Source organism: Strix uralensis, unplaced genomic scaffold, assembly GCF_047716275.1.
Source record: "Strix uralensis isolate ZFMK-TIS-50842 unplaced genomic scaffold, bStrUra1 scaffold_524, whole genome shotgun sequence".
Taxonomy (NCBI): Eukaryota; Metazoa; Chordata; class Aves; order Strigiformes; family Strigidae; genus Strix; species Strix uralensis.
The window spans coordinates 11,127-24,307 of record NW_027437118.1 but is presented as its reverse complement, the minus strand read 5'-3'; the positions used below and the strand labels follow the sequence as shown (position 1 = coordinate 24,307).

Sequence of the window (13,181 nt, the reverse complement as noted above, 5' to 3'; positions counted from 1 at the left end):
GCCCAGCGCTGTTTTGCTTGTTGCCGCTTGCTAAGTAAACAATTGAAATTTTGATTGGCTCTGACTCACATCAATTTGAGAAATCTACTTATAACAAAATTGGTGCCGTGACTCGGATAGAGGCAATCTGGTGGGAAGCCCCATACGGGGAGCGCGCCCCGCTGAGTTCAGCGGCCCCAGCTGAGTGCTATCACACCCTCTACCGACGAACTCCAAAACTCGGCAACAAGCAAAAGAACACCGGTAACCCCGTAATCTTTGTGCACGAAGCCCCGGACGAAGACGCAGGGTTGCGTGAGTGTAGGCCGGTTATCCATTCGGTTGGGGTTGGGTTTCCCGGAGCGTGGTGTGTGAGACGCCCAGCAGGGCGAAACGAGTGCGGACCCCTCGGTAGTGCATTTCCCATATCCCGCAAGGGACTGGGTCACAAAAAGGGGGAAAAACGAATTGTGTGAGTTTGTGAAGGCGCTCCGGAAGATGGGGCAGAAGAAGAGCAAGCCTTCTGATCCCATGGGCGGTGTGGGACCCAAGGTGAGGTACCCCCAGATACCACCAGATAGCCCTTTAGGCTTAATGTTAAACCATTGGGAAAATTACCCCTCTAGGCGGGGTAAGGACAAAGTAGAAATGATTTATTATTGTATGGAGGTTTGGGGAGGGAAACAAATCAGGGGCGACCATCTCTATTGGCCTGGTTTTTTTGGGTCCTTTGAAGAGTGGGTCTGTCAAGCCTTAAACATTTATGTCAATTCAAAGGAACCCTTTAGTTTGGAGGAAAGTGAATATGCACAGGCATGCGAATTATATGCAGTAGTAAAGGCTTTACAATTACTAAAAGAAAAAGTGGGAACTATATATACCGATTCTAGATATGCCTTCGGAGTAGTACATACCTTTGGAAAAATATGGGAAGAGAGAGGCTTAATCAATTCTCGGGGGAAGGACCTAGTACATCAGGAGTTAATATCACAAATTTTGCAAGCTATACGAGGGCCCAGCGAAATTGCGGTAGTACACTTAAAGGGACACTAGAGGGGGCTAAATCCTTTAGTACGGGGGAATAACCTTCCTGATCAAGAGGCAAAGAGAGCAGCGCTATTAGCACTGCACTTGGATGATCCGATAGAGGCCAGAAAGCGGTGTGTTAATTGTGGAGATAATTACCTCCCCTGTTATGCTTGCTGGGACGATTTCAGGGTAGACGGCATAGAATGTGTATGTGAAAGACCAGGGTTTAAGTAGTGCTTTTTCCATGGAAAATCCTATGAAATTTTAAGCTTTACTGTTCAAGAACAAGCAGAATTAAATCAAATGGGGATTAAACAGAAAGCTAATGGAAAATGGGAACTCCCGGATAGCCGAGAAGTTCTCCCAAAACCCATAGCTACCAAGATAATGCAGCAATTCCATAAAAACACTCATTGGGGAACTCAGGCATTAGTGGATCAATTTGCAACTAAATACATGTGCATTGGGATATATGATATAACCATACGAGTGATAGGAGAATGTCTCGTTTGTCAAAAAGTAAATAAACATCAAATAAGAAAACGAGTATATGGGGGGCGAGAATTGGCTCATAGACCTTTTGCAAGAATACAAATAGACTTTACCGAATTACCAAAGGTGGGGAGGTATAAATACTTACTAGTAATTATAGATCATTTAACCCAATTCGTAGAAGCCTTTCCCACAGCTCGAGCCACAGCTCACACAGTAACAAGGATACTACTTGAAGAAGTTATACCTCAGTATGGAACAATAGAAACAATAGACTCAGATAGGGGTCCACATTTTGTATCTAGAGTAACCAAAGAGACTTTGGCTGCCCTAGGTACACAGTGGCAATACCATACCCCGTGGCACTCGCAGAGCTCAGGAAAAGTTGAACGTATGAATGAAGAAAAAACAAAAACAAACAAAAAAAAACCACACCAAAAAAACCCACCTTACCAAGTTGATGTTAGAAACCAAAATGTCATGGATAAAGTGTCTCCCTTTAGCATTGTTAAATATCAAAACTCAACCCCGAACCGATGTAAGTATTTCTCCCTTCGAAATGTTATATGGGATGCCCTATGATTTAGAAATACCACCAGATCACCCCCAACTTGAAGAACTAAAGATAAAATCCTATCTGATACAGCTAATGGCAAGGGGAAAACAACTGCAGGCCCGGGGGATGGTAGTACAAAGGCCTCCATTGGATGTGGCCATGCATCAAATCCAACCAGGAGATAAAGTACTAATCAAATCATGGAAAGAATCTTCTTTGACCTCCCCGTTGGGAAGGACCCTACGTTGCTCTTATCACTACAGAAACTGCTGTTCGGACTGCTGAGAAGGGGTGGACACACGCAAGTCGCATAAAGGGACTTATACAGGATCCGACCTGGAAAGTGACCAGCCCTCCTGGGGATCTACGAGTCACCCTTCGGAAAACTTGAAAGAACCTACGAAGGACTCGATGAGTGAGACCCTAATATTTTGTCCAGTTGAAACTTGTATTTGTTTTCCCTTTATCTGCATAAAGTGCAATGTATGTAAAGAAGACTGGTGGGTTCATAATGCACATGGAATAAATCTTCGGTCTAGTTGCGAACAGTGTTATCAACGAGAACGAAGATTAACTAATCAGGCCCTAAAAATTGGAGTAAAAACGGGAAAAATAATTGAGGATTCGAAAATTTGGTGGGACATATTTACCAAAGGGATAAATCCCGAAATAGAGTGCACTCACCCTAATTGGCCTACTGAATATCACCCTCAGATCCTAAGGGTGATCTGTAGAAAGCAGATCCCCTGGGTCCCCTGCCGTGGACCCGAAGTCAAAACTAAAAACTAGGAGGCCTACGTGTCCCGGAGCAGAGGTAAGCGTACCCCTGAAGAATACGGCTGCTGCCGAGAAGATGGAACACCCTGCTGCTCTAAGCAACAGAGTAGGCAGAGGAGGCAGAGACGTACTGAAGTGGGGAAAACTTTGCTACCCTACTCTGAGGAGAAAAAGACCTCTGAGAGGGAAGGGCCAGATAGGAGTGCCAAACAACCTGATTAAAAAAAAAAAAAAATATATATATATAAGAGAAGCTACATAAATCTATAGAATCCCACCAGCCTTTTGAACATACCCTAACTAACCTAATACCATGACCCTGGTCAGACACTTATTATGGACATACGGGAAGTATGGGTACAAATTTGTATGGGATGAGGTTGACAACCACCATATTAAATAATAACCGAACACTCCAAACATATAAATAGGAAAATTCATCCCATACCTGGACAACTAAAAAAGGAGATGAGATACAAATAGACTGCAGAACATTCAATGTAAGTGTGATAACCCGTCAGCCCCCTTTGACTCAAATCGTTATAAGAGACAAGACGGGATCTAAAATAACGCAAACCCGTTGTGAGACTGAGATCTGTTGGTATGCATTTACTGCAACCCAACCAGTGTCCATAGTTTGTTTGGGGGGAACCAGGTCAGGAGACCAGGTTGTATCTTTCCGATTCCCACTGAACATACAGGAGGAAACTATAACTACTCCTACTCATACTGTTCCAACACAACCAACTGCCGTGTTTAACCCAAGAATCTTTGGAATCGGACCATATGCAATTAGAAATACAGGTCAACAACAAATGTTATTTAACCCGGCGTGGTCTCTCAAATAAGTTGAATTGCTGATACAAAATAATGTTTCAAATATTCAACCAACCTGTTCACCTTTCCTAAAAACCTCTTATAAAGGTTGGACAACCTGGCTACAAAAACGAACTCCTCCTATGAAAAGAATACAGAGAAACTTAACCGGCGTTTTGGAAACAGGATTAGGAGTTTTAAATAATATTGACTCGGAGGTAATAATGAACAAATTGACAACCTCGGTTAATAATTTAACTAATTTACAACAACCTTTGTAATCTGCCTTATTGGCTTTGGGGACAAATCAGTAGCTGTTGTCAAATATATTACCAAAAGGGGAAAAGGTAAATATAAAAGATCACGAATTGATTACAGGTACACTTGGTATACTCCAAAATAACCTATCTTTGGCTCTCAGCTGCATCCAGGCCCAAATATGGATGCAGTCGGTAGCTGCTTCAATTATAAAAGAAGATGAAGAAGGAACCCTCCCTACTGAAATTCGGAGAATAATTTGGGACAGTACCACTGATTTTGAAAGGAAACTCCAATCCTGGTGGAATCTGGTAAACTTTACCTATGACCCCATCACAAATGCAGCTACTGCCTTTGTACTCACTGTTCATAATACCACCATATACCAAATTTACCCTGTCATTTCATTAAAACTAAATCACAACGGGACCATACTCTATCCTTCTGAGCATAGAGTATGGGCCCGAAAAGTAAACGAAAAATGACAAACCGTCAATTTAGAACCTTGCATTGTGCGAGGACAACAAGGAATTATTTGTGAAGGCAATGCAATTGAGGCACAAGATATTTGTTTAGATATCGAACAAAATATTTACCACTTTGAGGTCCATCCCAATGAAAGTCCTAAAACAGTACTCATATATATCGGCAAAGGTTGTGTATGTTAGAGGACGGTTTGTGAATTCTTAACCGTAGACAAGGTCATAGTAGAGACTAAAAATTATTCAAATCTCTGTATTTACAATTTCACAAAGATAATCGAATGTGACTTTTCCTATTTAGCCCCGGTCATGTCTCACCAACTCCTGCAATCCAATTATACGTTAATACATAATCTACAACCTACACCCATTGGAATGAATCTCACTTTGGTTAAGCAGTTACTTCAACACAAAGACTTAGTTGAAATTTTAGAGCAAGTTAGAGAAAACGGACAAAAAAAAAAAAAAAACAAAAAAAAACAACTAATAACTGTTCATCACAATGTGGAAGAAATACACCGAGTCTTGGAAAGAGCAAAAAGAATGCAGAACATAACTGGTGGAACACCCTTTTTGGATGGTCACCTACTGCTACAGACATCTTGAATAAGTTGTGTCACCTCCATTGTGGTTCTCTTGATATTAATTTTGATCAGTTTAACTTTGTCAATAATATTATATGTCATAACTTGGAAAATGATGCAGCGGGTAACATATCTGATGTCTGTCACCCGTCCAATACTCATTAAAACCAAAAACGACCAATTAGATGATGACTTTAAATTAAAAAAAAACAAAAACAAAACAAAAAAACAACTCTCCTGTTAAGTCAACAAAAATTGCAACAATTTGATGAACAAAATGATAAAAAGAAAAAGGGGGGATTGTGATAGACAGTAAACTGTTTGTTCATCAAATTCCATTAAAGATACTGGGAGCTTGTGACATGTTATTCCATAAACTATGTAAGCCTAAGCTTAAACTTAACTATTACACTGTGTAACGACTAACTGACTGCAAGTGCTTATTAAGTTGAAATGCTGAAGCAAGGACTCCTATTGTGCAAAAGACTGAAAAGAGGGAGAAGGGAAGAAGGACAAAGGGGAGAAAGACAAAGGGAAGAAGGACAAAGGGGTGATGTCTATACTCTGTAAGATATAAACAAAAGCTTTGTGAGCCACTCTCAGGAAAGCAGGAAATACGAGGAATTGGTGACGCGAGGAAGACCCGGATGGAGCGACCCCCTAGCTGCAAAGTGCGCGGACGCCGGGTACACCTCTCAGAGAGACCCGATACCGGAAGGCGGAGGATATAAAAGAGACGGACCCTCGGGAAGTGAGTGCGCGCCGTTGGTGGAGCAAGGACTCCCCGGCCGCCCAGCGCTGTTTTGCTTGTTGCCGCTTGCTAAGTAAACAATTGAAATTTTGATTGGCTCTGACTCACATCAGTTTGAGAAATCTACTTATAACAACCCACAGCTCAAGATCTTATGCAGGTTTTATAAGTTCTGTGGCACCACTGAACAGGAAAAGGCTTCTTAGCTGTGTGTTTAGATCCTCACGGACAGGTGAATGAGGAGATGAAATTAGTAAATATCCTTTTAGTCTTCATTAATTGTTATCCTGATTCTTCATGTTGTGTACAAGCTGATCCTGTTTTTAAGATGTGGCTCTGTTGTACCATGAGGCACAGTTTTCTTAGTTGTAAAATTTGTGCATGGAGGATAAAAACCATGGCACAGATAGCACACAGGGCACAAATGGGGTCAAGATAGTGTGGTGCACTGCACTGCCTGCAGAGCATGGCTGGCTTGCTGACTTTGTGGAGTTGAAGGATGGCACTGACTTTTTTCCCAGTGTGCTTTTTCTTCAGCTACTTCAAGTGCCGTAATGATTATGTAGCATGTTTTTAATGCCATTGTGGAGAATAGCAGACATAATTACATGGCCCAAAAGAGCTTAGCATGTATGTACTGATGAGTAATAATATCTTTTGGCTCAGAACTGATTTGCGGGGGGGGGGGGCATCATTAAGAGGAAGAGGGCAACATGTGCTTCATGCCACACTTGAACACAGTGGCTTCTGAAATATGACATAGAAGGATCTGGTCCCTAGTTACCTCCCCTCTTTCTTGGGATAAAATTATGTACTTTCAATCCTTTTCTCTTGTACTCCAAAACTGGCCTAAATGAAGGAACTGAGGCAGAGGTCTTCTTATTCCTTCCTCATGCTTGGAGTCCCATAGAAGTGACTCTAACCAAATGGAGAAATAGTGGTTCCCCCTATGTTCATGCCTATGTTCATCCCCAAATGTTCATGCCTAGACCTATATAAAGAATTTGGACAACTTTGCAAAACATGCTTGGGATGGTGATAGACTTTTCCCTCTGAGTAGTGAAGTATCACATGGATTCACTAGATTCCTGGTGCTGTTCAGTCTTTCTTGTAGTGCAGGCAATAGTGTCTTCACAATTGCAGAATTTAAGAACTGTACTTTCTTCCTTTGCTTAGCTAATTAGAAAAATTTAAAAACAGCTGCAGAAGGCAGCCTGTCAGCCACCAGACGGCTTACTCTATTATCGAGCTGTGGCTATGTAGCAAGGGATGAAGCATTCAAATATACAGACAATGTGTTCTCACTAACAAGGTGCAGAAGAGATCTTAATTCTGTTTAAGCATTTGATTTTCTGTCTTGTCTTCCTGATGCAGTCTCCCAAAAAATGGGTCCTGAGAAGAGATGCAAATGGCTCTGAACTCAGGTGTTGAGGCTGAGATGACGAATCTCATTTACCGATGTTATTTCAAGTCCAGTCCTGATGCATTTGGCTATTTCAGTTCATGTTTTCATACTAGTGGAGCTGTGGAATTCTGAGTGCCCTGAAAGGGCTTTTCACTTAGAAGAATCGGGAAACTTGCATGTCACTTTGAAGGCTGGCTTACTTGATGTCAATGAGCATTGCCATTTGCAATTGCCTGCTGAGCCAAGGATTACGTCTTTATTACTTGTTCTAGTAGAGATGCTAGGAGAAGCCCTGATTGCTTTCCAACGACTTTTACTTGGATTTCTCTAAATGATTTCATTTAAGCCTGCTTTTGGTATAGCTGTGTTAAAAGGGCTGAGACTCATCCCACTTCCCTGAGGCATTTCAGTTAGGACTAGAGCTGCCCAAGATACAGTGCGTTCCTGTGTTAATGCCAAAGGGCTGAACTGAGAACTGGAGACTCTTTTACACTAGGCAATGTCAGAGGAATGGTTTCACTAGGAGAAGGAACTTGTTACCTAGGTAAATGCAGCAATATTATTTAGCTGCTTAAGCTTTCCTGATCTTGGACAGCTTGCATGCATTTAGCACAGCTCAGTTGGCTCTGCCTACTTGTCAGAACAGCTTGGAAAGCTGCCCTAGCAACATTTTGTACCTATGGCAGACCATGTAATCCACTTGTACAGACTGGGTGAACGCTAAGTATATTGTTCTTCCATCAAAGAAAGCTTAACAGAATTTTGAATGAAGCTACAGCAGTGGTGGGGTATATGCATGTATCAACTGATCTAATTAGTGCTAATATTTTGTCAGACATGTCAAAGTCACTTTCCTTCTCAAAGCATTACTAAAAAATAGAAATCCACATCTGTTGCATTCATTTCGTTTGCTGGATTTGCATCATCTGTAAGCTAAATCTGATGCCTCAGCTGTGCCATTTTAATCTTTGAGGAAAAGTACTGTTTAACCATATACACACCAAAGCAAGAGAGACATCCATTTGAAACTGATACAGCTGAGACACTGTTGAAGAATTCTGTATTAATGCTTAGCCTGTCTTAGCTGTAACAAGTCTGGAGGCTGTAAAGCAATGGCCTAGTCGTCAAGCAGTGGTCTGTTTGAAAATAATGTCCTAAAATCAGGTACTACTAAAAAGCGGTTCTGTAACGTTTCAGAATCAAACAGTTGAAGGAAGGACACAAGCTGAATAGGGAGCTCTTTTCCCTAGACCCCTGCTGATACAATTGTTCAGACTGATCTGAGAATGAGAGAGACTGTATTAAGAACAAGGTGGAGCTGCTGTTAGACAAAATTCAACTTTCCTTGCAGCAAAAATAGCACAGTTGGAATTGAACTTTCTTACTAGCAAAAACCATATTGATCATTGTCTTGAATATAATTGTAAATACCTTAAGCAACTGTGAAGGATCAGTGAAGCAATGGGTACTTGTTTTGCTCTAATGCGAAAATGCAGAAAGTGATATTTGATATCCCTTGAGACTTAAAATGCAACATGAAACTGAAAATGAAGAATTCCTTAGGAATAGTTGCAGTACAGGATTGTCTTTAATTTACAATTAGCAAAAGTGTTATTTAGTAAAGGCAGTTTTCTGGAGCAGTCTGGTATTCAGTTGAGTTTGCCAGTGTATTCCTAAAATGTGGTGTTACCAATGTAAAAGCCAGTATTGCAGTGCTGTACTAGGGCCCATATACAAGGCACACAATCACTCATTTGAATGCTATTAAAATGAATACAACTTAGGGAGGCATGTAAAGTGATGGCCAAACTGGGGCCACAGTTGCATTGATTGTAAATGCTTGGAGGGGGACTTCCTTGTGATTATGTTTTGATGACTGTCATGTGAATAAGTAATGAAAAGAGTGGTGGACCAGATAGGTTAAGTCTTTAGTCAGTACTTTCACATGAAGGGTAGCTCCCAAAGCTTTTTTTCTGCAGGAGGAGTTGGGTTGGAATGACCTACTCCTCTTTGAATTTCCTGTCCTTTGTATTTATCATATTCAAATATAATTTGCCAAACAGTAACCCAAGGTCTCAGTATCGGTGTGATACTGTGCTCTAGACTGTTTAAACTTTACTTTTCCATTTTTAGCTGCCCATCTCTTCTCTCTACTGTTCTTTACAACTGATGCCAAGTGACGCCCTATGAGCCGTTAGGCAATTTTGAAACAGAAATTTATTGTTGGGATTGATAAGGGACTGTTCTTGCTGCTTTGAATTTTTTTCGACTTCTGATAATGTCAAGAATCAATTCAGCTTGGAACCTGGAAATAGCTTGTATGACTGTAGGTAACTTGTTTTAGCTGGCTTTTTGCTTCTACTTTCTATCTTGTTCCTTTGGGGCAGATGATGATGGGAACCACAACTGGAAACTGGGAATCACAGTAATATCCATCATCCAATGACATTCATCTTACAGAAACTACCAGGAAGAGTAATGTCAGAAATAAATTCAGTTTCATTTCACCTAAGGACAGTTAGAAGCTTTATTATGATTTAAAATGACATCTTTTTTTACTGGAATCTTTTTGCACTCTTTTGTAGTCAGTGGTTTATTTTGATATAGTCAGTAGTGGTTCCTTCTGATAGTATCTTATCTTATTCTCTGGGGATGGGAATTCATTAGGGGATGTGGTATCCCATGGCAATCAGCTCCAGGTAATAGGCACACTAACTTCGGAAGTCCTTGTTAATTAACAAAGTCTTGCTGAGGAAGCTGAGGAAAGCTATTCCTATGGATTGTATTGCAGTGCACAGTAGGCCTCTTGCTGGCCCGTACTGTCTGCAGTGTGCTGGTGACAGCTCCTGCTGTGGTTGCTTTTCCAAGTTTAGTTTCATGTTCAGGAATGTCATGCATGCGCATGACATTAAAGCAGCCTGTAGGAGTGACTGCTAAAGGCTACAAGCATCACACCATTATTCACACTAGAGGTAAGACCTCATGTAAAAGCTGTTTCGGTCAGAGTTAGCCAAGTGAGAGCTGGTGGAGTTTTTAACCCTTGCTGACAGTTTTTGGGCAGAACTGGGAGTTAACAGTGCATGGGGCATGGAAAAATTATAAAACCAAGTCTCTGCTATCAACTTGGTAATATCAGTTGTGTTGGTATTGTAGGAGTTACTAGGAAACTACGAAAACACTCAAATGCCTGCACTACTCTGTTGTTCCTTTGCTTGTAGCATCAGCTTTTCTTGTTCAGCTGCCGTTCACCAACTTCAGCTACTGAATTCCACTACACCTCAAGCTAAGTGCTTGGCGGCCTGTTTTATTTTTCTTGTGTTTGGGTCAACTATAGAAAAGATATCTGAAGACATGAAATATGCAGGAAACAGTGGCACAGATGAATGATGTAAGTTGCATATAAAATCTGAGAGCTGAACCTTTAGCAGGTCATATTATCACAGTGTGCTCGAGGTCCTCTGCAGCCATTTGTATGGCCATTAGGAAATACCATGGAATGGGTCTAGAACATTGGAGACTTGGTGTGATTTGCCTCAAGGTTGCATTTTCTAGTATCTTTTCCTTTCCTGCACCTTCCTGACCGTAATGCATTGTGACAGGGCTGCAGTGTCTTCTTTGTAGTGCTGCTCTTAGGAGTGCACTGAATTGCTTTTAATTTGTGTCCTGATGAAAGGTGCCAGATAGGTAGTTCTGGAAGGAGAAGCTACTTTTTAAGTAGGGGAAATTCCCTGTCTATCCCAAAGGCACCCTAGACAGAGAGCTACCCCCAAGTTGTTCTACACGTGTCCTCATTTTCTTGCTTTCTTTCCTGCCTTTCCTTTGTCTGCAGTTGCTTGGGTCTTGTACACTGAACTGACACTCATGAGGTTCTGTGTTTTGTGTGTATAAATTTTTCTTAATACCTGTTCCTATTTTCCACAATAGTCGTTGTCTCTCTGTCTGCCTCTTAACGGTGGAGTTTCATGTTGTCAAGGCACGTGGCCTGTTTGACTACTCTGCGCTGGAGATTTCATCCAGCATCACAGTGTGCTGGACACTCGAGACCAGAGGTGGATTTATATGCCTGATGGTGTGACCTCTCTGCTCCTGCCAGACTGATGCTCAGCTCTGTCTGGTGAGAGGTAGGTGCCATCTGCTGCAGCTGCTTAAGTGGGATTTGGCAGTGATGTGGAAGACTTCTGACACATACTGGATTGTCTCCAATTAATGCTAGTGTCTTTGTGAATACTTGTCTTATGGGATCTGGCCTAGGATTACAAAGCTCACTCTGTACAGCATGCTAGAGAGACAGCAGATGGTAATGCTTTCCGTGCCATTCTAATCTGCTGTGAGCTTGGACCAGTGACCTAGAAGGGATGGGCTCTGTGATGGTTGCCTGGTGTCTGTGGCAATCTACCCACAGTTGCCCTTCTATTGCTGTGGAGAAAGTCTCATTGAAGAGATTACATGGATTTCACAATGGGTGATATCTGATAGCATTACTGGCCTAAAAGGGAGAGAATTTAGACTGCTTTGAAACTAGCAGGCTTTGAAGGCATACCATCTGTGTGTCTGCATACAGCCTTCCCAACTACAGCTTAGTTTCTAGTATATATATACACAAGCTTTCAAAAGCATCTTTGATTAATACATTAAACATCCTGGGGACCTGTCCAAATTAAAACTATTTAATAGCAACTATCATCACAGGCCTTCTTCCTCCTTTTTTTCCTTCCAGTTTACCCCTCAACTTTCCCCTGGGGCTTAAAGCAGAGCTGGCAAGCTTTGGAGAGGCTGGAACAATGGCAGGTTCTCCTTGCAGCACAACCTGCTGCTGTTGCCGTGAAACTTGGAAGTAGATGTCGCTCTGATATGACTGCAAGATCATGTTACTACTTTGGTTCATTTGTACTGTGTCAGCCCTTGGCTACTTATAAGCTTCATGCTTTAAAATGTTGGAGACAGGGAGGGAAGGAAAAACAAATACTGCAAAGTCTGTTGCAATAACTGTGTAAAGAATAGCTGGTAATACACAGGCAATAAGTTGTCTGATCCAGTTAAGCCTCTGATTGGTTGCCACATCTGCAGTGACTTATAGTGCTAAGGGATATGATTAGGTGTTTAGAAATACTCACTTTAAAGTTACTAGAGGAGAAAAAAAAAAGGATTTTACTAGAATTGCACAGATTCATGCAGCTTGTACCTCTACATTCTTTTTAGCTGCATAGGCTCAGGAGTAATGCCTTGTAAGGATGCAAGGCAACATTGCCCAGAGGCCGCATCTGTGACTACCCGGAGGTTTAGTTCTGCTTGCTGCAATTGTGCAGGCAGTTTGGGGAGTTGATGCGTGATGCCTTGGTTTGCGTTATCCCCACAGTGGGTGGTGCAGGCTAGCTTGTGTCAAAGAACAGACATGAGTCCAGGCCTAGGAAAGGGTTTCCACTTAGCAGTGAAGCCAAGTTGGTACATTTGAATATCTATCTGAAACAAGCAGGCTTACAGATTTGTATGCACATATTAGTAGGTTTCCTCCTTCTTCCACTGAACTCTTTGAATGATTGGGTGGTGGAAATGAAAAGCGGAGAATGTACTGCACCTTGGATGGGAGGGGAAAAAAAAATCCAAGGCATCCTTGTTTTATGATGCTCAATCGGTATGAATCATGATCTGCCAATGATTTGGCCCTCTGTACCTTAGTTTTGAACTCACCTTCAAGGTTAAGCACGAAGATGAACATACAGAAAAGATAGACAGCATGCTAAGTAACAAACATGCTTCTGATAGTATTCAGATCATTCTATTGTACAAAATGTTATTGTCAGTTTTTCTCAGCATATGAATGCTGCTCAATATAAAGAGCAGCTTGTACTGTTAATAGTTTTGTGATACGGGAACCACTGGTGCAAGTTTTGGTAAACAGCAGCAGAATTTGTGTTAAAGACTAAGGCAAGGAACGAGACTTTGGTTAGGCGTGCAAGATACAGATATTGTAAAACTACATGCTTTTTGTGATTGCCTGTGTCTTCTGACTCAGAAATAGAAAACTGGATAGTAGCAGTGAAAGAGTTCTGAA

General features: G+C 41.5%; 1 long non-coding RNA gene across 1 annotated transcript; it reads left to right on the top strand.

Annotated features, from left to right (window-relative positions):
* Positions 1-240: 240 nt before the first annotated feature.
* On the top strand, positions 241-5,815 carry LOC141939036 (uncharacterized). The gene is made up of 2 exons (XR_012627457.1): positions 241-294; positions 2,320-5,815. It is a non-coding gene; the product is annotated as an uncharacterized LOC141939036 (long non-coding RNA).
* Positions 5,816-13,181: the final 7,366 nt, after the last annotated feature.